The 26,071-nt window shown below is 44.6% G+C and overlaps 2 long non-coding RNA genes across 3 annotated transcripts; one reads left to right on the forward strand and one right to left on the reverse strand.

Annotated features, from left to right (window-relative positions):
* Window positions 1-596: 596 nt before the first annotated feature.
* On the reverse strand, window positions 597-15,657 carry LOC147061276 (uncharacterized). The gene is made up of 3 exons (XR_015068915.1): window positions 6,126-15,657; window positions 1,540-3,038; window positions 597-821 (listed from the first exon to the last, which is right to left on the reverse strand). It is a non-coding gene; the product is annotated as an uncharacterized LOC147061276 (long non-coding RNA).
* Window positions 15,658-16,193: 536 nt separating this feature from the next.
* On the forward strand, window positions 16,194-24,880 carry LOC147061277 (uncharacterized). 2 transcript variants are annotated; one of them, XR_015068914.1, is made up of 3 exons: window positions 16,194-17,172; window positions 18,849-18,896; window positions 23,697-24,880. It is a non-coding gene; the product is annotated as an uncharacterized LOC147061277 (long non-coding RNA). The 2 variants fall into 2 exon arrangements; XR_015068912.1 differs by lacking the exon at window positions 16,194-17,172 and adding an exon at window positions 17,190-17,682.
* The last annotated feature ends 1,191 nt before the right edge of the window (window positions 24,881-26,071 follow it).

Genomic DNA, 26,071 nt, shown 5'->3' on the forward strand with positions numbered 1-26,071 from the left:
GTGTAGTGACCATCCTCCTGAAGAGTTTGAAATAAATTAATCCAGAACTGTGCGCTCTGTTTGCGAAGAAGGGACCACCACCCTTCAATGCGCTGATTGGCAGTACTTCTCCCGTAAAGAAAACTTTTCTCCCCAGCAAAATTGTCACAGTGGTTTTGTCGCAAAAACACTTGCATCTGTTCAACACAACCATTTTCTGTGCCCCTGTCTGCACGGATCCTCTCTGGACATCCACCAATGCGCGAAACTGTTTTGATAAAATAACTTGCAATCACCTTGGGATCATTGTTTGTGGTATAGGCCTCTGCCCATAACACATACCGGCTAAACCCATCAATACAACCATTGATGCAAATCCCATAGGGTTTTAATTTATCATAGCCATCCATGTGCCAAAGAGCATTTGGGCCTCGGCAGCTGTACTGGCGTCTTCTAAGGCGTCGTGCTCTTCTTAATTCCACGCCGATTGGGTCAACCAATTTTATAATTTGTCTTATTGTATCTTGTGAGACAACAAATCCTTTTTGAATCGCACGTAGATGAAGCCAACGATAACCTTGCATCTGGCCACAAGTCAGGATTTCATGCTGGACAAAAGCCAACACATCTTCCAGGTCCGACTGAGTCTTTCTTCGGAACAGACCAAGTCTTTTACAAGTTCTCTTCAGAGTCCGAATACTTATAATAGTCTGAGCATTATGTGCTAAAACTGCAAGTATTTCCTTGTTGCTGAATGCAAGTCTAAAGCATAGTTTGATTAAGTCATCCAAATCCGGCTTTTCAGGCACTGGTTGAGTTGCACCCTCCATCAGTCACTTTATCTGCACAACAAAGTAAAAACAATTACAATTTGTCAAACACAACAGTGGGCATTTTGAAAACATGACTTTATGACAGTATACTTATTGTACAAAGTTGTTTTATTTAAATAATAATGTTCTCACTCCTGATACGATGTCAGGTGTAACATCACTAAACAAGTCTCATCCAGTGAGTAAATAAAGGTGTGCATGATTATACTTGAAATTATGTAACCTTGAATTGTGGCACGTAGAATCACTACTCTTAAACAATACTGTGATCAGTGTATTGAGTTAAATTTAAGGTTCAATGAAATTGCAGCCGGCCACAATCAGCAAGGCATAGTTTATGCCGCGAGTCGCGGTGTTTTACTGACGCTTTGTGACGTTGCCGTGACGTATATATATATATATATATATATATATATATATATATAATCGTACATGACGTCATCGGTTTAATGAAACTATATATATATATATATATATATATATATATATATATATATATATATATATATATACACACACACACACACACACATTTAGAATCGTACATTACGTCATCGGTTGAATGAAACTGACTACTGAATGAACCAAAATACGCATAATGCTTCTTTACGTGTAAATGCGGCGCATCCCGTCAAGAGCTATCAATTAGCAACGGAGATACATGCTACACGGAGCCAGTTATATACGCAACAGTCACCAAAATGAACACAATGCTTTATTTACTCACCCCCTGCTCCTCCAAGAGTGAATTGATTTCTTCCGGCAATCCTCTGGCACGCAAAAAGTCACTCGTTGACGACTCTGGTCAAAACCAAATCACACTGACTTTCCCTCCGCCACCCCACGCCATAAAGTCAGAATTCTGACTTTATCCTCAAAATTCTAACTTTAAAGTCAGAATTCTGAGAATAAAGTCAGAATTCTGACTTTAAAGTCAGAAATGGGGACTTCTGACTTTAAAGTCGGAATTCTGAGAATTGTTAGGATACGGATTTTAGCTATTGATCTGACTCCAAATTGCGACCAACACTTAACACAAGTTTCTATGTCCAAATCCACACACTGGCGCACCTAACAATTTTGCGAGTTCGTTCTGTCAAAGAGAAGACCAGTAGATCAATCAGACCAAATTTACCAAATGTTTATTCCTAACAAAGCGCACTAATACAGGCCTGGGTCCCGGGTCCCTCACACTAAAACTCGTGCGTTTTTGTGACCACCAAAAGACGACACATTCTTCCGGGTTGCCCAGTTTTAAAGAAACACAATATGAATATTAAAGCATGCAAAATATTGTGTGATGATTGGTCGATGGTCATCTCCTCCCCGTCGAGGTGTCATCACTGTGGTCAGGGGGTTGGTTGTTTTCCTCTCGAAGCCCAACCACCTGGACGTGGTATTGTTCTTTGTTCTCGTTCCTCACCGACCTTGAGGTGTTATCGTCTGGTACTCCCTTCGTTCCGTACCGTCCCGTACTCCCTTCCTGGGCCTGTTCCATAACTCTTAGAAGAAACAAGTTCATGCAGTGTGCCTGCACATTCCTCACCCCCCACCAATCCACACAAGCACTCCAATACTAGATATTATATTGATATGATTATATGTTTCACACAACCTTAAAAAATATGTTTGCTAACCGCTGAAAGCACATTTCCCTTTATTCCCTCTCATGACCTCATTTATGAGGTCATCACCCGCTACTCTAGCAAATAGCTACCAGCGCGCTATCGGTCCTTCCTCATGTTGAGCCACCAGGGTATATTGGCCCATCGGTGGCAACGGGCCAACGGTTTTCTCGATCAACCGGGCAGTGAGTGATCTAATACATGGAACACAACAACCGCATAACATCATAATTGTAGTAAAAATAGCCACAGCAACAAGCACAGACATGATGAGCCCTTTCCAGTTTCCAAACGTTTTCATCCAATCAAATATCGGTGTGTACACCTGAATGATCTTTCATGTTTTTATTCAGTGTCCTTAGTTCTTCCAACGCCTTGGACAGTCGTCCCCCTGGTGCCGTGTTGTTTGGGATGAAAGTACAACATGCATCACCAAACATTCCACACACACCATGTTCCTTAGCCAATAGCATGTCCAACGCAATTCTATTTTGGAACGCCATTAATGAGGTTGCGGCCAATTGTTCATGAACTGCGGCAAATGATTCAGCTGTATAATTACCCAGTCGTTGGACATTGTAATGAACGTAATTAATACGGTCTACATTGTTAGAGATGTTCCGACTCTAACTTACTGTGCAAGAACAACACAGGAGACAGTATGCCCTTTGAACACTTGCACGTGGAGAATCTGTTCGTCATTGTAGTTACAACAATGTCCGAACAAATTCTGCAAGTGGAGAAATTGTTCGATGCTGTTGACACAGCACTGTTCGAACAAAGTCTGCCGCTGCACCCATGCAAGAGAGTATTTATTGAGAAAAGAAGGGTGGGGGTGACAATTTATATGTGTGGTGGCCAAGGTGGGGGTTGAAACACCTGGCCTCTGATCACATCATAGCGGGGGATGTTTTACAATGTTGAGTAGACAAAACAACTTTGATTGCGTCTTCTACAATTGGTCAATCAGTGCAAAGGATCTTAGGACTTTGTTCTGCTCCTTTGTTAAGACAGGACAAGCTTAGGTCAATCACCACTGATTACATTCCAACATAATATGATCAACCTAATCTATTCAACCCTAACATATCCCTCCTGTTTATCATATGATGTTGTCAGGAAAAACAATTTAAAAAACAAAAAAACAAAACAACAAAAACACAGAAACAGCGTATCATTGCAATCTACGTAGATCAATTTTAGTGTGTGAGTGAAAAACCTGCGGCAAGATGTTATAATGCAGGAAAAGTCTCACACGGTCCCTCTGCCTTAGGCGACCAGAATGTTACCAATAACAACAGTCAAGACAAAAATTGCTCGTGATTGTTCAGCCGTCGGGGGCTTGGCACGCCCACTGTTGGAGGGTGAGCACAATTCTCACCCCCTCTGCAGCACTGCTTCGTCGGGGGAGAACCTGGAAGTGTCTGCCGTGTGGTTGTCGTCTTCAGTGGCCAGGGTAGACTACCTGGCCACCAAGGGGGAAGAGGATTATTCTGCCTCTATTTGAATTGGGGGCGGGGACGCTGGTGATGGTGGATATGCTTCCTTGCTGGAACCGTCGTGTTGCAGTCATCAAGTCCAGAACCATCCCCAGACAGGATCATGAGAGTCAAAGGTCACAACGGTCCTGCGTCGACGTGCAGAAGAGTTGGACGTGCAGAAGAGTTGCGTTGACATCAATCCAAAAGAGTTTGATCACAGGTTCTTCTCTGTGAGTCCAACAAAATCCAACTGCATGATTTGGAATGGGTAAGATGGTTTTGGAAACGAGCCTCTCTTAGGTCTCATGTTTCCCTGTGGATTATGTTTTACACAAACAGGACATGCTTTACAAAAAAAAATTAAGTAAGCATCTGAACCAAAGGTAGTGAATTGACCTCATCCCTCCTGTCGACACATGGCAAGGCCCATGTGTTGCAATTGCTGCTGCCTTAAAAAGTGATTTTGGTAAAACAGGTTTGTCATTGATGCGGTGGATATTATCTGTATCCACCAAGTGTTTCCGCACCCTGTTGTCTAATTCAGGTGGGGAACCATTGGGGAGCGCATATTTTAGCTGTTGCTGATAAGCACTCTCAGCTGCATCATTGAATGGGATGCCATTATGCACCCTAAATTCTTTTTCAAATGTTAATGGAATGGCAGCCTCATCACTTTTTATCTTTCCATTTTTTTTTTTTTTCTTTTGAATTTGTTCACATCGCTCGTGAAGTTTTCAACCACACTCTAGCACATTGCAATTCTCCCTCTTATCTTTCCTTTCTCAGTCCTTTTGTCTTCCCAGCCACACTCTCCTCCAAAACATCAACCACTATTTTCCACATTTCAACTTCCCTTCTACTCCATACTTTTTCTTCCACTTTGGCATGTATCGCATACTTGCCATGTACTTCTCATCACCTTCAAGAGTTAGAGATTTACCGTTTTTTGTTTCCTATCTTAACTTGGTATTTTTCGATTTTTCCAATTTTTATTCAATTTTTTGTTTTACTTTTTTGAGGATCCTCAATGCAGGATTAAATTGACCGTTCAACAACAATTGCCTCTTAGTCAAATTATCCTACCATTCACACTCTCAACCACACAACTTTCATGCAAACAGCTAGAACCTCAGCTGTTTCTTAGCTCGGACAAACCAAACCGTAAACTTCATAGCTCGGACAAATCAAAGCCGTACACTTCATAGCTCGGACAAACCAAACCGTAAACTTCATAGCTCGGACAAACCAAAAGCCGTATACTTCATAGCTCGGACAAACCAAAAGCCGTACATTTCATAGCTCGGACAAACCAAACCGTAAACTTCATAGCTCGGACAAATCAAAGCCGTAAACTTCATAGCTCGGACAAACCAAAAGCCGTAAACTTCATAGCTCGGACAAACCAAAAGCCGTATATCTTGTGCACCTCTAATTTTTTACGCGTGTCTCATAGCTCGGACAAACCAAAGCCGTATATCTTGTGCACCTTTACGCGTTTACACTTAGGGCTTTAACTTACTTGTCCCCTGGTTCGTTGCACGTTCGGATTCCGTCAATCCACTGCTGTTCGACGAAGGCAGACCTTAGATGCTGGCCCAGCGAAGAATTTACTTGCCAGGTCTTTTCTTTACCAGGTCCTCCTAATGGACGCTGGCTTGTCGACAATGCAGCACGTCGTCCTCCGTCGATCAGCAGTGGGTATGTTGGATCCGGGTCACGGCACCAAAATGTTAGAGATATTCCGACTCTAACTTACTGTGCAAGAACAACACAGGAGACAGTATGCCCTTTGAACACTTGCACGTGGAGAATCTGTTCGTCATTGTAGTTACAACAATGTCCGAACAAATTCTGCAAGTGGAGAAATTGTTCGATGCTGTTGACACAGCACTGTTCGAACAAAGTCTGCCGCTGCACCCATGCAAGAGAGTATTTATTGAGAAAAGAAGGGTGGGGGTGACAATTTACATGTGTGGTGGCCAAGGTGGGGGTTGAAACACCTGGCCTCTGATCACATCATAGCGGGGGATGTTTTACAATGTTGAGTAGACAAAACAACTTTGATTGCGTCTTCTACAATTGGTCAATCAGTGCAAAGGATCTTAGGACTTTGTTCTGCTCCTTTGTTAAGACAGGACAAGCTTAGGTCAATCACCACTGATTACATTCCAACATAATATGATCAACCTAATCTATTCAACCCTAACATACATTTTTATTGGGGGTGATCCATAGGAAGATACTTTCGAATCCCGAGGCCACTTGATTAACGAGTTTATACTCATCTGGTACACCTCGGGGCACTCCTATAGCGTCAATATATGTTGGATCGTCGTCACTCAACCACGGGGGCAAAACGTCTCTTTTGGCTCGCTTCAGGAGCTCCGCCAATGGGGACTCCAGGTCCCAATTGAGATTCTGTATTTCAATGGGGACAACCACCACAGGCATTATCAAAGACACGAGGGCACAGATACCTGATGCATTCTTCGGCAAGCGATCATATAATTTGTCATCACCACACCACAACCAGATGTCTGCACGAGAGAGATGAGAGGTTACAGTCAGTGACAAATTGAATTTGCACCATGTGAAATCTATTGTCCCAATACTTATGCCGGTCCCCTTTAACTTTAAACATGTCATATTTTGTTGAGTCACATGGTTGTCAAAAATGGGCTTTCTTTTTTCCACGCCTACAACTGGGTAAATATCATCATAAATCAAACAGTCACCATTGGTACTAGACTGGGTCAACACCTGTAAAATACAGGATAATTCTATTGCAGCTGGAACGACTTTTAACACTACTCTTGCTTTGAGACAGACCACACAATCTTCACCAGTAGTATTAGCAGCTTGTTCTGCCATTAAAAGCCAATTATTATTTATAGCGGTGACTCCCGTAGTGACCCTAAACCAATCATCTATGCTTCTGACTGCTTTCGCGAGGATTCGAGGGTTTGTCGAGGGACTCACGGATACTTCTTGTTTGTCATCCTCACCTTGACATAGGAACACCTGCCAATATGGGTATCCATGCACATATATGTTTAACTGGAAACCCCAGCATCCCACTGTGTGTCTTCCTAAATGTAAATCGTGCGAAGTATTAACCCACAAAGTGATGCCTGTCTGCGTTTTTTCCCCTTTTATCATTTGCTGATGTTGTTTCGCTTGAACACTAGTTCCCCATGATTTATACCAATCTTTGGTGTCCCATACCAAGTTTTTCCAACCTCTGTTAACTAGCTCGTTGGTCAAATACCAATCATAATCCCGATAATCCTGTCCTCTAATCTGCCCGTTTACCAAACTATCAAACGGTATGGTAATTTGTACTGTCACGTTTTTAGGGATGCAAACCTGGATTCCCCATTTAAATGATTGAACCGGTTCGCAGAGTCCCCGGTGTGTCTGAGTTACCCCAGCCACCACTTGCCTTTTGGACCGGAATTTTAAATGGTACTCAGACACGTTACTGTTTGTTTTGTGGCACCTCGTTCCATTACAGTACCACAACGGTTCCATGATTGGGGTTGGGTTTTTCAATTTATCGTTTAACCTGCCTTGACTTACGTTCCTCGCCATCTGCGTCATCTGAGTGAATAATTGTATGCCGTGACTCCCCAATGCCCTCTCAACCGAAGACAAACTAAACTCACCCCCTAAGCATTGAGAATAAAACAACCACATTTCTCCGTATGTTAATTTACCTTGTCCATGACATGAAGCAACTACAAACCGTCCATCCTCTTTACATTGGTGAATACATGTCCCTTCTCTGTCTGGTGGGGCTAAATCCAATATTTCCCTTATCTGTTCAATTTGCTTCCTCCACACCCTTCTCTGGTACTTTTCCAATTTGTCCTGTAACGTTTGGTTTGTCTCTGTCCAATTAGACAACGTGACATGCATTTGCCAATTTCCGCTGTCACATCTCTGTCTCAAACCTCCCTGTTCTTCTCGTGAGAGCTCTTCTGTTGTGTTCACCTCAGCTTCAAAAACTACTTCTCCTTTGCATCGGTATTGTTTATAAGTGGGTAAAATTTGAATCTGGGACGTTTTCTGCTGGATAGTCTCATCAATTGTCATTAATGTCCACACAAAAAGACAACTTACTAAAAATAGCACTACTAAAATTAATTCTGAAAAATCCGAAAAACCTTTCGAGCCCTCCCCTTTACTTTTCCGTATTGCTGCTCCTTCTCCTTCTGTCACCCCCCTTTTGGCCGTGTCCGGGACACGGACAAACAAGAATACCTTCATCCTGACGGAACAAACTCTGGGGCCGGACGTAGGTGTGAGTAGTGATACCACCGGCGTCCTTTGAAGTCGAGCTGGGCCGCGTGAGACGTCCTGGCCAAGACACAAAATGGGCCCTTCCACCTGGGCTCCGTCCACTTTCTGGAGATGACTCTGACGTAGACGTGTACATGTGAGCTGTTTCTCCACCGACACGCCTTCCTCCGCCGCAGCGGTTTTCTCTCCAATCTGTGCAGAAACACTGGACACCAAAGCAGACAAATAGGACCAGTATGCTGCATGAGACAAATTTGGTACCGTAACATCCTCCGGTGGGACGAGTGTCGTTGCTGGTCCCGGCATTAGACGACCTGTCATCAATTCAAACGGTGCGAATCCAGTGTGCCTGTTAACGGATTGGCGCACAGACAACAAGGCAAGCGGAAGAGCTTGGAGCCAATTCATTTTCGTTTGAGCCATAATTTTGGCCAGTTTTTCCTTCAACGTCCGGTTCATTCGTTCAACTTTGCCCTGGCTCTGAGGATGGTAGACACAGCCGAATCGATGCTTCAAACCCAAAATTGATTCCACCTTGGCCAAGGCTTTGTTGTTAAAGTGTGTACCATTGTCAGAGCGGATCAGGGCGGGAAAACCATGCGTGGGGATGTAATGGGTGATCAAAGCCTTGATCACAGCAGTAGAATCTTCCTTCGAGCACGGATATGCCTCAGGCCAGCCTGAGTAAGCGTCAACCAACACAAGCAAAAAGCGTTTACCATTCACTCTTGTATTCATGTCGGTGAAATCAATGATTACCTCGGCCCCCGGCCACGGGGCCGGCTGAAACAGGCCGGGCCTAGGCTTCAACGTAGGACGTGCATTAAATTTCTGGCAGGACTCGCAATCCGCAACGAATCTCCAGACCACGTCCAAAAGTCTGGGATGCCACCAACTTCGGAGATGGACCATCATGGCATGGGGACCCACATGGGACGGTGTGTGTGCCTGTGATAGGACCTCTGCCATTAGCCTTCCTTCCGGAAGAGCGGGCTGGCCTTTGGGTCCTACCCACAAGCCATCCGATCGTTTGACAGCCTTTGCTGCCAGCCAGACTGATTTTTGTTCCGGGGACGTGGCATCCTGGGCGGCACACAGATCGGCATGTGAGAGCGACAGAGGCAAACAGGAGTCGGGGTGTTCCCCGTCCAGGATTACTGGACCGCGGGACACCATCATGTCCGCTGCCCCGCCATACCCGGCCGTCTGTTTGGCCAATTCATCAGCTGCTTGGTTTCCCCTGGCCACTAAGGTGTCAGCTTTAGAGTGACCAGGCACTTTGACAACGGCTACCTCGCTCGGGTATTTCAACGTCTCGAACAGCTGCAACATCAAGTCCTTGTGTGCAATCTCTGAGCCTCTGGCCGTTGTGAACCCATTCTGTAGCCACCCTACCAGATCGATTAAGGCCGCCGACACCGCATAGGCGGAGTCAGAGTAGATGGTCACAGCCTCCCCCTTACACTGCTCTAAGGCTAATACCAATGCAAAAACTTCCGCTGCCTGGGCCGATGGGCGGGTGGTGAGCTTCATCACTTTAAGGGGCTGGAGGGAACCATCCCTCCACTCGACCGCAGCCGCGGCCGCATGGAGGGAGCCTTCTTTGTCTCTCCAACAGCAGCCATCTGTGAACACCACCCGACCGTGCCCGAGCGGAGTGGAATAGAGGTCAGGTCGGACTTTCGCCACTGTCTGGACCTTTAACGCACACTCATGTGGACCCACCAACAATTGATCGGCCATGTTCACTCCGGAATGGACATAGTTGACATTTGGAGCAGTCAATATTTTCAACAACCGTGTTTGACGCAGCGGAGTCAACGTGAACGCTGCTGACGCGACAAATGAGGATACTGCATGATCAGTCAACACATAAATGGGATGGCCCATTACTGTGTGGGCTGTTTTGAGTAAGATCTTTGCCAGGCCAGCAGCATATCTGGAACAGTCGGGTTGTCGTTGCTCAATGTTGTCCAAGGGGACGCTGCAATACATCAGCACTGCACGTCCATGCTGCATTTTCTGGTACAGAGCTCCATTCACAACTTTTCCTGAAATGGAGACATCTAAATGGAAGGGCAGAGTGTAATCAGGAGTGGCCAAAGCTGCAGCAGAGGCCAGCTCCTGCACCAGTGATACAAAGACCTCAGCAGCCTCCGGTGTCCAGACCAGGCAAGCCTTGAGATTCCTGGCTCCCTGTTCACGGATCAGGGTTCGGAGGACACCGGTTTTGTCGGCAAAGCAGGGTATGTAGTGTCTGCTATAGCCGCACAACCCCAGGAATGATAGCATCTCCTGCACAGTGGCGGGCCGTGGATGGCGGAGGATGGAGTTTCTATGCTCAGGCGACATGGCGAGGCCACTAGGGGTCAGCACTCGACCCAGAAAAGTGACCTGTTGGCGACAGCATTGCAGTTTCTTCCTTGACACCTTGAATCCTTTCTCTCCTAACCACAACAACACTTTCTTTGTTCCTGCAAGACACGCCTGCTCATCCTTCGCTGCAATCAACAAATCATCAACATACTGCAACAACAAAGTTTCATCCGGCATTTGGCATGGTTCGAGGAGTCCCTTGAGAACCTGATTGAACAAACCTGGCGAGTTTTTGAATCCCTGCGGCATGCGAGTGTATTGCAATTTTATCCCATTGTAGGTGAATGCGAACACGTGCCGCACTGAGGGGGAAAGCGGAAGACAAAAGAAAGCATTGGCCAAATCAATCACTGTGAACCACTGGTAGGCAGGATTCAATGATGCCAGGATCCGGTGCGGGTCCGGCACAGGAAGAACAGGAGTGATAGTGACATCATTTACTGCTCTCAGATCATGTGCCATGCGCCATGTTCTTCCATCTGCTTTCCGCACTGGCCTCAGCGGGGTGTTCCATTCGGAACACGACACTTCCAACACCCCTGCGTCCCAGAGGCCACACAGAGTGTTTTCCATGCCTTGGTCCGCTTCTTCCGGCCAACGATATTGAGGCCGTTTGATAAGCTGCGTCTCATCCATTTGGAGATCAATAGGGGCCACCGAGTGACAAAATCCGACATCAAATGGACCCTGGGACCAAAGTGTGTCGGGCAAGGCCGCCAGCATTACTTCAGCGTCCTCATGGTCAGTTAATTCCCTACCGTGTGTGCGGGACACTATCGTCATCTCCAGCAATCCTGTATCTGACATGGGTTGTTTAATTTGGTATGCATTCTGAGACTTAGACCAGTACAAATTAGGAATGTGAGTTTCCCGCCAATCAGTCTGTTGCAACAACCGCTTGACCATTGGACCCAATTGTCTAGCCTCATGTCCTGGGGCAAGAGCTAGGGAAATGTGTGGCACCCCTTTTTCTCGCATTTTGAACCACTGCATTTGTTCATGTGTCAGTTCAGTTGCCGCTGCAACTCCCTCTTTACCAATCAAAATGCATGATGAAATTAAATCCCACATGTGCCCTTCAATTTCTTCAAACAAATCCCGATATACATCATCACTTTTTCGGTCATAATATAGAGTGCAATGCAAAGGATCAACAGGTGGGTGGTATGGCGTCAGTGAGCAGATCCAGGGTTTCCACAGTTGGTAGGTCGAGAACACACCACCACCAGCAGGGGTCTCTGGCTCCAGCCTGGCCCAGTAGATGGTTGCAGTTTCTGCTTCTGTCGGTAGGGGCGCCATCAGCCACTGACCATGTTGTTGTATTTGTTGTGAGCACTGGATGCTGATGCCATCTGTAAATTGAATAATCACTCCCTCTGGCCCACACAGAATTCTGGCTTCAACGGCTGACAACAAGTCCCTCCCCATCAAATTGATCGGAGTGTCTGTGGAATGGATGTATTTGTGCCAGAGTCTACACCCCGTCCGGGTGATCACAGTCTCAAGTGGTTTGGTAAAAGGCAGAGTTTGTGGTTTTCCCAAGAAGCCGACCAAAGTTGTTGTTTTCTTTGACAGTGAGGATACAGGAAGGGCAGTGTTTATTGATGAATATGTTGCGCCTGTGTCCACCAGCATCTGCACAGGTTTTCCCTCCACTGTCACATGAAGCATTGGCTCCGCCGGGCCGCTGCTTCTCTGGCTCCCCGGGCATCCCTATTCGAATTGTCCACACCAGAGATCATCATGTTGATAGTACTGACCTCTGTGTGCTTGTGGCTGTTGCCAGGGTCGTCCACCCGAGGGAGCTGTTCCTGCTTGTTGTATCGGCGCCTCGGGTTGATGTGGCGGGCCTCCGGCTGGGCGGGCGGCTCCGTGCGGTCGATACTGCGGGCATTCTCTTGCCCAGTGATCGGTTTCGCCGCAGATGAAGCATGCGTTGGGCGAATGGTTTTTGTATGTCGCCCTCCCCGGGTAAGCAGGTGCACTCCCTCCCCGGCCTCTGTATCCGCCCCGGAACTGGCCCCTTCCGCGTCCCACCACCTGAGGAGCCTGTGACATTTGCATTTCCTTTTTCTGTGATTTAGACTGTTTAGCTTCACCATGCATTTTTGCCAACTGTAATTTCAACAACTGTTTGGATAATGCGTCTGTCTCATTTTCAACTTTAGCTTGTGACTCAGTAAACATTCTGCAGTGATGCAAAAGATGACGTTTAAATCGTTCCTCGGCACAAACCAGAATGTCAGGGTCTGACATTAGCTGCTTCTTCACATCTGGCGGAAGTCCATCCACCAGCGCCGTCCGGAAGAGCACCTCTGCCTCGTGCGTGAGAGCCGGATGGCGACCTGTGGTTTCAATCCAACTCTCCACACATGTTACATAATGTTGGGCAGGTGACATTTTCACATCATAAGGAAACATAGTGGGGGCCAAATCGGTGGGTTGTGGGAAAGTCATTTTAATGTTTTCAAACAGGGGCGCTGCTACTTGTGGCAAGGGCACCTCCCTCCCCAGTCTCGCTGTGCCTGCTCCTTCCTCAATCGCCTGCAATTGCACTAGGGAGCATGCTCCTGCCAACATCTGTCGCATGTCACCAAGTGTACAACTCTGTCCACTCATTAGAGCCAAAAACTTGTTCAGCCACACCTTGCCTCCTCTGTGTAGTGGGGGCATCTTTTCCATCATCGCAGTCACATCACGGAGCACCATGGGCTCGTAACGCTGATCGTCCGCTGGGGCCACCAGCGGACACATCAACTCATTTTTCTGCACCTCTGCTTGTATCATCTGTCCATGACCACTCCGCAAATTATATTCTCTCCGTGTCTGTCTCTCTCCCTGCCCACCCTTTTTTCTACCATTCAGATTCGCGTACTCCAACATTTTCCTCTGTTGCATCACAACATCATCTTCCTCCTCACCTCCGCTGCCGTCCCGCTGTGAATGCTCTTTCTGTCTCCACTCGCTCTTCGCGTCTTGTCTTATTTTCTCCGTTACCCATTTTAACATCTGCGCTTCCGGTCTACGCTGCTCATCAACTTGATCAACTTTCTTCTTTAGCTCCTCGTTCTCGGCACTTAGTCTATGCCCACCTACTCCTTTCGTTATGTTGGACGTTTGAGGGCTCGGAGCGGGGGTGGAAGTGTCCACGCGGGACGTTTCCTCCTCCCTGTTCCGTCGCCTCTCTCTATTTACTGCTTGTTCAATCAGTTGTACAATACTTTGATCCGCCCTTTCGCCTTCGCCTTCGACATCCACTACCAGTCGGCCACCCAACGTCACCACTGGAGCCATCACTCCGGGGTCGCCGTATGGCGGCGGTCCAACAGCAGTCACCCCGAGTGTGGGGGCACTCGGGGGTGTTACATCATGCAAAGATGGATAAATGCCCTTGTATTCAACTCCTTTCTTATCTATTTTCACCGCTTTCTCTACCTCCTCCGCTTTTCTCACATTAACAACACTTTCTACGGGCAGTTTCTTCTGAGTGGCAAACAAAGCTGTTGCAGCTGTTGCCATATTGTGCAAAGAGCGTCGCTCTTCCTCTCTCTCCCTAAGGTGCTTCTCGAGCACCTTGCGCTTACGCCAGCTGGCCCCTTTCTGCTCGTCTTCTAAGGAGAGCTTTCCTTTCAGCACCTGACTCTCTTTTTGCTGCAATTGCCGTGAGAGACGTTCCATTGTCCCAAGTTGTTGAAAAACCCTGAAACAATTTGTCAGCTTCCAATTTCGCAAAGACTTTTCGGTGTCTCACACGCTCCTTTGCCACTTTCTTTCTGTCAATGCCACTCACAATTTGCGCTTCCACATCAACATACATCCTTTCAATCTCACTCCATTCATTCCTCTCAGCACACACACTTCTATCAATTTGGGGCATTTTGGATGTTTTAGCGGTCTGATCTCTCACAGAAGGAACTGTTACCACCGGATGTTTTTGGGAGGCCTCACTTCCCCCAGGATCTAAAAAAAAACCTAGTTATTTGAATACGCTCGTCAACGTACCCTTGTCCACCACGACGAAGCTAGGTCCCGGAGCTATTCGTAATACGCGTAAGTCCCTGACTTTACCGTACACGTCACACACGTAAGTTCCAAACTTATTCGCCGTATGTATCTTTTACACACTTTATTTGATCTGAACAACAGTCTCCTCTTAAATTTCCTCTTTCAATTTGCAGAATTTCGACTTTTAGTAACAGGCATTCTGCTTACCTTATCAGTGATGAGCTCAGGGTTGAGGAGACGTTGTACCAGCTCAACGTTGTGCACTTTATTCCAAACGGTTCGCCAACCGAGAGACAGCGTCCCAGACGCTGTCCGGTGTCCTGGATACAGACCACGAGTTGTCAATTACCCTTCTCTTGACATCACGTCGGGGTCACCAAGAAATTGTTAGGATACGGATTTTAGCTATTGATCTGACTCCAAATTGCGACCAACACTTAACACAAGTTTCTATGTCCAAATCCACACACTGGCGCACCTAACAATTTTGCGAGTTCGTTCTGTCAAAGAGAAGACCAGTAGATCAATCAGACCAAATTTACCAAATGTTTATTCCTAACAAAGCGCACTAATACAGGCCTGGGTCCCGGGTCCCTCACACTAAAACTCGTGCGTTTTTGTGACCACCAAAAGACGACACATTCTTCCGGGTTGCCCAGTTTTAAAGAAACACAATATGAATATTAAAGCATGCAAAATATTGTGTGATGATTGGTCGATGGTCATCTCCTCCCCGTCGAGGTGTCATCACTGTGGTCAGGGGGTTGGTTGTTTTCCTCTCGAAGCCCAACCACCTGGACGTGGTATTGTTCTTTGTTCTCGTTCCTCACCGACCTTGAGGTGTTATCGTCTGGTACTCCCTTCGTTCCGTACCGTCCCGTACTCCCTTCCTGGGCCTGTTCCATAACTCTTAGAAGAAACAAGTTCATGCAGTGTGCCTGCACATTCCTCACCCCCCACCAATCCACACAAGCACTCCAATACTAGATATTATATTGATATGATTATATGTTTCACACAACCTTAAAAAATATGTTTGCTAACCGCTGAAAGCACATTTCCCTTTAGAATAAAGTCAGAATTCCGACTTTAAAGTCAGAATTCTGAGAATAAAGTCAGAATTCTGAGAAAAAAAGTCAATCCTGTCACCCCTCGTTTTTTTTTTCTTCACTGGCCCTAATCCTCTTCCGTAAAATAATGATGGATGCAAAGTTCACTTCGTTCCCATGATTGCTTTTACACGAGTGTGACAGGAACAGACGGGCAGAACGACCAAATGCGACACACTATTGGAGGAATGAGGGGATCGGGCATAGAGTTCAAGGAGCGAGACAAAGTCGTGGTCAGTGATCGGGCGTTTGGTCAGGGCTGGCGGCGTTTGGGCTTGGTCGTTGGTCGGGCGTTTGGTCGGTCAGGACATAGAAGCAGTTCGGCAACTGAGAGCAACTGAGAACACCAGGACACAGCACAAGTGCACGGGCAGATAGCATACTGGGACAAACTGACAAGGATGTGACTGCTGTGTGGTGTTTAAATAGGAACTGGTTAACAAACTGGAACAGGTGTGTGTGATTGCCTTAATGGAAGGGGCGTGGCTGTGAATAGTATCCATGTTGACAGAGGGTACGGCTGGTGACAGGTGGCACGGGACGTGACAGCGGGTGATTCTCGAACGCATCTCCCGCAAAAAAATGCTAAATTACTATAGAATTACACAAACATTAGATATCTTTGCAACATCATGCAACAAAATGTACTTTATTAAAAGCAACAATAGAGTTCATGTCGTTTCATCTACTTTGTACACTCCGTTACATAGCATAGAAGGAGACTGCCAGGTTTCCGTGTAATGACGCTATCGCCCCAAAAATCATTGCTGTCAAAAACAAAAGCGACACTTTCTTGACTATCTACTGTAGATGTTCAAATAAAAACAGAATGATTTATCAAGTCATACAGTTAATTTTGAATTTCATGAATACAAATTCAAATTTCACACAGATCTGACTCGAGTCATTCATAAATTTTACCGATGCAAGTTGCAATTCCTAAAATTGGCAACCCGTCTGTTTCGAATCAAATTATGTGACTCGAGTTAATCCAATGCTATTTTCACTAAATATTAACAAATTCAATAGCTAGACCATGGAAAAAAATATCACTGTAATCAGTGTACTATTTCCACTATCTATTTCGTTTTTGGTATTGATCTTTTAGATCAGCATGTCCAAAGTCCGGCAAGTCTAAATTTAGACCGGCCCGAAGCATTGTGTCATAAAATCATTTGTTACTAAATAAGTGGCTCGCTGGCACTGTCGGGGGGACCTGCGAGCCCCAGAGCAAGCCACAGAAATGAAATTCGTCCAAACGGAAACGCGCACGAGCCAGCGCTCATGATCGGTTGAGAGCCTGTCTCCCCCGTCCCTTCCCAGTTCACGCGCACACAGTTGTCCGTTTGCAAGATAATCAGTGACAGACACTTCCTCATTCAAATGTCCGCACACCAAGGACTAAGGCGACGCTAAAATCAGAGACGCTGCAAGTGACGCTGCACAGGGAAAGGCAAAACTGGTGAGAGCAGTCTACTACGTACAAACTCTACACACTACTACGCGTCCCCGCCGCCCACTCACAGTGATCACAAACAACAAAAAGAGTATGGATTATTATTTTGTGATTATGAAGTAATTTGTTGCGCATGAAGTTCAACTAAGAGAGATAAAATGGAGAATGATTTAATTTGGATTAAAAATCTGACAGGATGCAACCTGAATCAAAATCATTCAACTTTCATAAAAGTGTTTATTTGTATTTATTCATTCATTCATTCATTTTCTGAACCGCTTTGTCCCCACGGGGGTCGCGGGCGTGCTGGAGCCTATCCCAGCTGTCATCGGGCAGTAGGCGGGGGACACCCTGAACCAGTTGCCAGCCGGGCAATTGTGTGCAGGGCACACAGAGACGAACAACCATCCGCACTCGCACTCATACCTAGGGACAATTTAGAGTCTTCAATCGGCCTACCAAGCATGTTTTTGGGATGTGGGAGGAAACCGGAGTGCCCGGAGAAAACCCACGCGGGTATTTAATGAATTATTATTTTAATCTTTAACTTCTCTGGTAGTGCGATTGACAATAGATTCTAATTTGCAATATCAACCTATCTGCAGACAGCAATGGGTATAGTTTCACATTTACAAGTTAATTTACAATAGTAATGGGTCGAGGAATGTAGGTTCGAATGGTCGGGCCCTATACAATTTCATCTAACCAAATCTGGCCCCCTTTGCAAAAAGTTCGGACACGCCTGCTTTAGATAGTCCACCATCGTCTTTGCAAGGATTCTGTTACGGTGTAACAGAGTTAATACAACATAATTTTATAATCACTGCGATGTTGCTAACATATTCATTAATAAATGCATTTTCTATGATGTCTTTAATAATGAGATTATTTAGAGAGTGATATTTTGAACAAGGGATATGGTAATGTGCTTTATAGGCAGAAACATTATTATTGGCTAGGTTGTGAGTGCATATTATTCATGTATAATTTATTTATTCATTTTGTTGTCAAACTTTTTTAACCTGTTGTGAATATATATGTTCCCAGTTCCATATAAACAGACCCAACTGTAATTGTAATTCAAGTCATGTCGAAACTGGAAAGTTCTAGCCTTTTTTATTCACATTGGTGCAGTTAAACGATCAATTTATGGATGTTTTACTTGTGTGTGTTGCAGGGTTTAAGCAATGCATATTTGACCAACTTTCACTTGATACAATTACATTAACCATTTTATGGTTTGTAAGTCGGAGCTCATGCTAGGATCTCATAAATAAATGTGTTTATTGCTGCAGTGTTTTGGAGACCATGCAGAGAAAATAGTCGGATTTTTTTTCCCTGTTGATGGTTTATTCTGCTGAGAAGGGCAAATTACAGTTCAGCCCAGGCAAATGTTTAGAATGTTTTTAATACAAATGGCCAGTGTTAATGGACATTGCACAGTTTTACATTCAAAATAAATCAAATGAATAAATAAAATAAATCATGCATATCTCTGGGCAGGCATTTGCTTCCTTTGTGGCTTAATATTTCAAGGACAGAGGGACTAACAAAATAATTGGAATTCAATGAGCAGGATTTGTTTGTGGGTTTATATTCATGAATGCACTTAATCTGTTGTGTCTTTCTCATGAGAGGAGGGATGTCATGCTAAGAAGTCACATCATTTCTGTATTCCTTAGGTTGTTTAATTCATATACAGCTGGTGAGTTGCTTTACCACCAATAAAGGTAAGAACAACGCTCCTTAAAGGCTTCTGATCTGATATTGTCCAATTGTACTTAGAGTTGGAACAGACTTGACATGGGATTCAAGTCTGCATAAATTGTCTGACGCAGTACTGTACGGCGGCCTGTAAAGAACGATGCACAGGGACTTGCTCATTCGATGCAAATTCAAAGTTTTGACATTAACACAGAGACATTACTAGGTAGGCTGCAACTACCAACCCTTTGATGAAGAACCAAACCTACCAACAAAGTTGGCTTCAGAGTCATGGAGAAGTTTAGGCTGTCACTATTGGTAAAGAAGGCCAACTGATGTTAAACTGTTTGGATTGAAATCAGCATCTTGCAATTGTGAGACAATTGCAAAAGTGAGACAAAGTCTCATCATCAACCACACCTATTTATAAAGTGTCCCTCACATTGAAAGTTGAACGTGTGACTTTAATCCAAACAGAAAGTTTTGCCATATAGACATCCCTGGGTGGGGCTGAACCACCATTCTATCGGTTAACAGCCGAATATACCAACGAATTGCGCCACAGAAACTTAGTACCGTAATTTTTGGACTATAAGTCGCGGTTTTTGTCATAGTTGGGTGGGGGGGGGGGCGACTTATACTCAGGAGCGACTTATATGTGATTTTTTTTCACAAATTTTCAAAATTCAAAATTCCCCGATGGAGTGAAACCGCGATAAAAAAAACGCTATGTAGCAAGGGATTACTGTCATTTGAACTGTAAGTGACGTCACCCGTGCCGCGCGGCGGTTGTTTACATAAAGGGCAAAGGATTCGATCACGGGATGACAAAGATGACGAAGGGCCCCACGTACTACCGGCATCATGAGTGGTTTTGTTTGTAAGTGACACGGAGGACAAAGAGTTTGAAGGATTTAATGATTTGGAGTGACACAGAAGGTTTGAAAAACTATTATAGCTTTTACGCACGCCTGGTCCTTCTCGACGGGAGCTCTCTTTCACCTTCGTGGATGGAAGTCGGGGGCCGGCGCTCAGCCGGGTGGCTGTCCGGGGACGGTGGATGGGGCTTGGACATGGCTTTTACGCACACCTGGTCCTATTTATGGAGCTCTCTTCCACCTCCGTGGCTGGAAGTTCAGTAGTTGTTGTAAACTCTTGTTTTGTTAAATAAAGAGCCGTTTACCAAACCCACGTCTTTCCTGGTACTTTGTTAACGCTACAATATAGTTATATACTAGATCTCTACAGCACACGCGCGGTGTTGTTGACTTAAAGAACGAGGAATTTGATCGATGGATTTAATGATTTGGAGTGATACAGATGGTTTGATAATATTGTTATATAAACCCAAATCTTTCCTGGTACTTTGTTAACGCTCCAATATAGTTATATACTAGATCTGTGCGGCGCGCATGCCTGGTGTTGTTGACATGAAGGAGGAGGAATTTGATCGATGGATTTAATGATTTGGAGTGACACAGATGGTTTGATAATATTGTTGTATATAAACCCACGTTTTTCCTGTTACTTTGTCAACGCTACAATATAGTTATATACTAGATCTCTGCAGCGCACGCGCGGCGTTGTTGACATGAACGAGGAATTTGATCGATGGCTTTAATGATTTGGAGTGACACAGATGGTTTGATAATATTGTTTTAATATGATAGTTATTTGAAATATACTTTATATATTGTTATATGGGTCTGTGGAATAATTAGAAATGCAACTTACAACGGGTCCGACGTCAGCATATGCGGCGCATACGCGGCATTGTTTACATAAAGCACGATCGATGGATTTAATGAATTGGAGTGACATAGATGGTTTGATAAACTTGTTATTTATATAATACTTACTTGAATAACTCTGAATGTTACGTCAGGCCCGTTCTTAGCTCCTCGTTTGTGTATATCACGTTAGCATACCGTATCGTTTAACCTGCTGTTGCTGGTTCATGTCAGTTTTTGGTGTTGGATTTTGACAAATAAATTTGCCCCAAAAGTGCGATTTATACTCCGGTGCGACTTATGTATATATTTTTTCACTTTATTGTGCATTTTATGGCTGGTGCGACTTATACTCCGGAGCGACTTATAGTCTGAAAATTACGGTACTGTAAGTTTGATTCAGCTTTTTAAGGATAGTGATCTGGCAAAATCCGATGAGGGCAAACATATTACCACATGAGATTCAACTCATAATTTGTCTCCCATGCGCACATACTGAGGTCTGCCTGTCAGGTAGTCAATGATCTATGCTCTCAGGTAGTGATGGGAAAATGAAGTTTTATGAACCAGTTGTTGTATTCCTTGGCTCCTCTAGATAGCAATGTTGGTTTAAAGTCAGGGGTTTTAAGAAATGGCAAGTCAGTGGGCTTTCAGCTCTTCGGTGAACAGAGAGGGCCATCTGGAGGTCTAAGTAAACACATCAACGGGTTCATGAATCATCTTGAGGCTTCATTTGCCCATCATTAGATTTTCAGCTCTTTGGTGAACAGAGTGCCATCTCGAGTTCTAAGTAAACACAACAACGGGTTTATGAATCATCTTGAAGCTTCATTTGCTCATCATTACCAATTGGTAAGGGAATTGCCTGCAGTGAAATTTGAAACAAACATGAAGTAATAATTTCAGAAAGTATGTACGTCCCTGGGTGGGCTCAAAACACCAACCTTTCGGTTAACAGCCGAATGCACTAACCGATTGCACCACAGAGACTTAGTACTCTGGGTTTGATTCTGCTTTTAAAGAATAGTGATCTGGCAATATTCAATGCAAACAGCACATGAGATTCAACTCGTATAAATTGTCTGAATCACAAAAGCTTGTTAAGAACAATGCATGGTTACTTGGTCATTAGAGCCAAAGCCAAAGTTCTGATGTCAAAACAGAGCGATGTTACAGGATCCTTTTCGGGAGGACGCCTGCACGTGATATCTTTTAACATAGGGAGACTGATGCGCCTGCAGCCACCACACGGACCTTGGCAGAGGGGGCCTGGTTCCAATGGCATGGAGGACCATGACGACTGGAGGCCACCCTCTGTTGCAGCCTTCATCCGCCTTCAGTGCCGTTGTGACATTGTCATCATCCGCCACATCTCCCGTTGAGGTACAGTGGAGCCTCAGTTTTCGACCACAATCCGTTCCAGAAGACTGTTCGAGAAGTGAATCGTTCAAATTCCGAATCATGTTTTCCCGTTACAAATAATGGAAGAAAAAAAATCCGTTCCACTCCAAAACCCACCTTTTTAAGCGTTTTTTTCATTTGCGCATTTTTGTCCAATCGCGCAATTGAACTAACGCGTTGCCGACTGTGCAACTGCACCGCGCTGGTCACATTATTGTGACAGAGCCGTCACTAAAATTTAGAAAGTATTTTTAAAGTCCTTATGTACTTTCCAAAATTTAAGTGGACCTCGGTGCGCAGGGAAATTAATTTGGTCCAATCGCACAACCGCAGCGCGCCGGGCGCTCACTGTCACATTGCTTTAAGAGCGTCTTTGTGTTTTAGGATGGCTTTACTGCTCCCACTTGCTTCCTTTGGAGGCCTGATTAGGGTTGATGCAATCCTCAGAGTAACGAGAATGTAAGAACGAAAGGAGTCACTTGGCATGCGGGTTCGAAAACCGAGGCTCCACTGTATTTTCTTTTGGATCGCGCTTTGTCTGGAACCTCCTCCTCGACCTTACCGCCATGGGCGACTCTACAAAGAGGTTAAGCTCCAGACGGCATTGCTCTCTGGTTCATAGGACAACAGAAGGTTCTCCAACACGACAGGGTGGCGATCCGGGGAGAACATGCACGAACGCACGCATGCTTGTAGGCACGTGCGCACACACACACACACACACACACACACACACACACACACACACACACACACACACACACACACAATGGGTGTTTTCAATGTTCACATTTTTCTGACTGTTCTAGGTAATTTTCTTTTACAAAAAAGTTCAAAATGAACACATTTTAAACATTACATCTTTGTTGTGCTGTCCCAGATATAATATTAAATATAATAGTACGAAATTACTTTTAACCAAAATGATAATAATGCCATAAAAACACATTGATTCTAATATGGGTAATTTTTTACCTACTTATGGAAGAGTGTCACTTGTGGATCTAAGAGTTAACTCAATTTGGCAATGATGGACTTGATTTGTCACACCCAACCCAACCTAACCATTGACAAATGGGGGAGGGGCGCTGTTGAGCCATCAACCCAGAAGCAAAAGTGATCCTGTTACATAAGCAGACTGACGTTAAAAGCAATGTGTTCGACTGGAGTGTCAATCGTGAGAGAGTATTCAGCCTCAGAGACGATGCACTATGAAGCCAGAACAGAATCGCTGTGAGTTGAGAACTGAGAAGTCAGTGAGAGAAGAGATTGAGGAGAAGATGCTCAAGTTCACTTTATGGAGTTGACTTCGAATGTTGGGCCTTTGTTGATATGCAGGGTCAATTCTTATCCTATGCGAACGTGTTTTATCTTAGACTACATTAGTGGGTAACTTCTTTTTCCAGTTGAGTGACACTTAAAGTAAATTATATAAAAATGTGGGTGCTGTATCTGTACCTGGCTTTCAGTAAAACCTTTTCATTTTAGTTGGGTAAATAAGAGTGTCTCAAGTGTCTTAATGGCTAAAATTATTTTTCACCCTTGAGTGGTTCTTAAAATGTACTGAGCAATGCTTAGAGTTGACGTATTATATAAAACTAAACATTTCTTGCCGAGTTCATTTCCAAGTATATTTTACTTTTATATTTAATTTCAGAATTCAATTTACACTAAATGATGCCGCCATATCACTAGGTTCCCTTCACCCCTATTGGAAATGAAGCTAAGTGAAGATCCCCTCCAGTCAAGCAAAGGTACGCCTAACTGCCAATAGACTGGCAAGCCAGATCCAGTGCTGTACCAGCGATTTGAGTCTGGTGAGGAGGGCCATTCACTGCGGCTCGGCCCAGCTGAAAATGAACCAACAAATCAGATTTGTTTACTTGTCTTGACGAATCCTTTGTGCGCAATGTTTCAGCAAAATGGCATAGTTTGTTTAATTCAGCATTAAACTCAGTTTTGAATAATTAGAAACACATAAGTGTCCTCAAAACTCAAGAAGCTGTCAGCTGTCGGCACTGGAAGCAATTATCTCAAAACTGTCAGGGTTCGGGTGGTTTTCTCTCTTGTCCACAGGGGGCAGCTGTGAGCAGGGTGGCAGAGGACCCAGAGGTGTGACTGATCAGGGTCGTTAGGTGTAAGCTCTTAAGGAGCGTGCTGCCAGTGTCTGCCGATGTGATCTCCTCTACGGCTGTTCCTCTAGCAATTATTGATTCAACCCTACTCGTCTACACTGCATCTCCTGAGTCTCTTGTTGCCTTCCAGCTCTTGGATTCCCCTCCATGAACTTCCAACCAGATCCACTCTGTTCTGACCGAGCTGCACACATTCCACCACCGCAGCTCCAACTCCATACTCCTGGCTCGGACCCTCCAGCGCTATTGCTACCTTTCTCCCTTCAATAAAGACTCCACATTCATCTGGGACTTCTGAGTTGGTTTCTGCATGCACGTCAAACAATCACTAAAAGTATGACAAAAAGAAGATGTGGATTTCTTTTCTCAACTTAGGGTGACCAGACGTCGTCTTTTTCCCGGACATGTCCTACTTTTGAACCCTAAAAAAAGTCCAGGAGGAATTTCATAATTGTCCAGCATTTTGTTGGACTGCCTCAAACATAATACATGTACAGTACATTGTTAATATGTTCTATTAACTCTGTTCAATTTCACTCAATTCCAGGTTTTTCTGTATCGTTCGCAAATAAGTGCCGCCCTTCTCCTCAAATCTAGTGACTTTGCTACAAAGTAGGGTAGGCTGGCCTGTCTACACAGAGTGTTTACAAGCAATGCCAAAACGAAAATACAGGTTCACGGAGGAGTTGAATAAAAAAATTCCTGTGCTTTCGCCAAAATGAAAATGCGTATCGTTTTTTTCTAATATGATGATGAACGTGTGGTTGCGTGTAGCACCCATGCACTCGAGTAAGATCCTCAGTGCTGCTGTCGCTCGCTTGTACTGTCCACAACCATGCAATAAAGCACTTTATATTCACTTCATACAGACTTTGCAGGTCTATTTTATGATGGGAAAACCTTTTTTTTTCCTCTAAAAAAAAATGAATAGTCACAATATGTCGGTAATATACAGTACAAATAGTCATTTGGCATGTCGAGAAATGTCTATCATTTAATTATGACATAGTGTGGTATTTGTCTCAGAGAAATACTGATCGATGTTTCCGCCCTCTGTCAGTCATCACGACTGCTTCAATTTTGTTAAATGTCAGTGAACAGAGAGCAAGCCATCGGCTACATCTGGCATTCACCATATAAGGAAGGACACAAACAAACACAGTTTACAACATGAAATATAGAATGAACATTACTGTGCCCTCCACAGGACACTCACTTGGCAGTCATACATTTGATCTGTATCGAAAACTGACTAAAACACAGAATACAGAATAAAGATCGAAAGATGAAATATGTTACTCTATCACAAAAAAGGCCTTCAATATTTTGTTGCAGTACTTATTCATCCCTGATGGTCCAGTGGTTAGGATGCAGAGCTTTCACTGCCTGTGGCTTGGGTTCGATTCCCAGTCAGGGAACCAACCATATGCAGCCATGGGTGGCACGTCAGTGTCTCCCCTTTGCCGGTCCCAAGCCCGCCGAGGGTTAGGTTGTGTCAGGAAGGGCATCTGGTGTGAAAACTGTGCCAAACACTTCTCATGTGAATCATCTGGACAAAAACGGGTGTTTCGCTTTGGTGACCTCTTCGGGGAAAAAGCCGAAAGAAGCCACCAGTTTGAGGTGAGGCCATTCAAGATGTTACTAAATCCAGAGACGTTAATAGTCATGGCGAGTTTACCCATTCAGCAAGGGACAAATTGCTAATTGGGGCAGTAGCAATTTACATTTGAAAATATTTTTTTTTATGATGGTGTGCCTTTTGTTGTTATTTTGTTTTGTCATGCGCACCAAAATGAGGCATATGAACAGGTGTGGCAGTACAAAGCACATGCAGCTGATTTTGCAAACGCATATTTATATCAGAAGAGGGACAGGATGACCAGATGCGGCACACTAATTATTGAGGGATGATGGCGATTGGGCTTGGTATGATCA

The sequence above is a fragment of the Syngnathus leptorhynchus genome, chromosome 2 (genome assembly GCF_054491065.1).
Source record: "Syngnathus leptorhynchus isolate UIUO chromosome 2, UIUO_Slep, whole genome shotgun sequence".
Taxonomy (NCBI): domain Eukaryota; kingdom Metazoa; phylum Chordata; class Actinopteri; order Syngnathiformes; family Syngnathidae; genus Syngnathus; species Syngnathus leptorhynchus.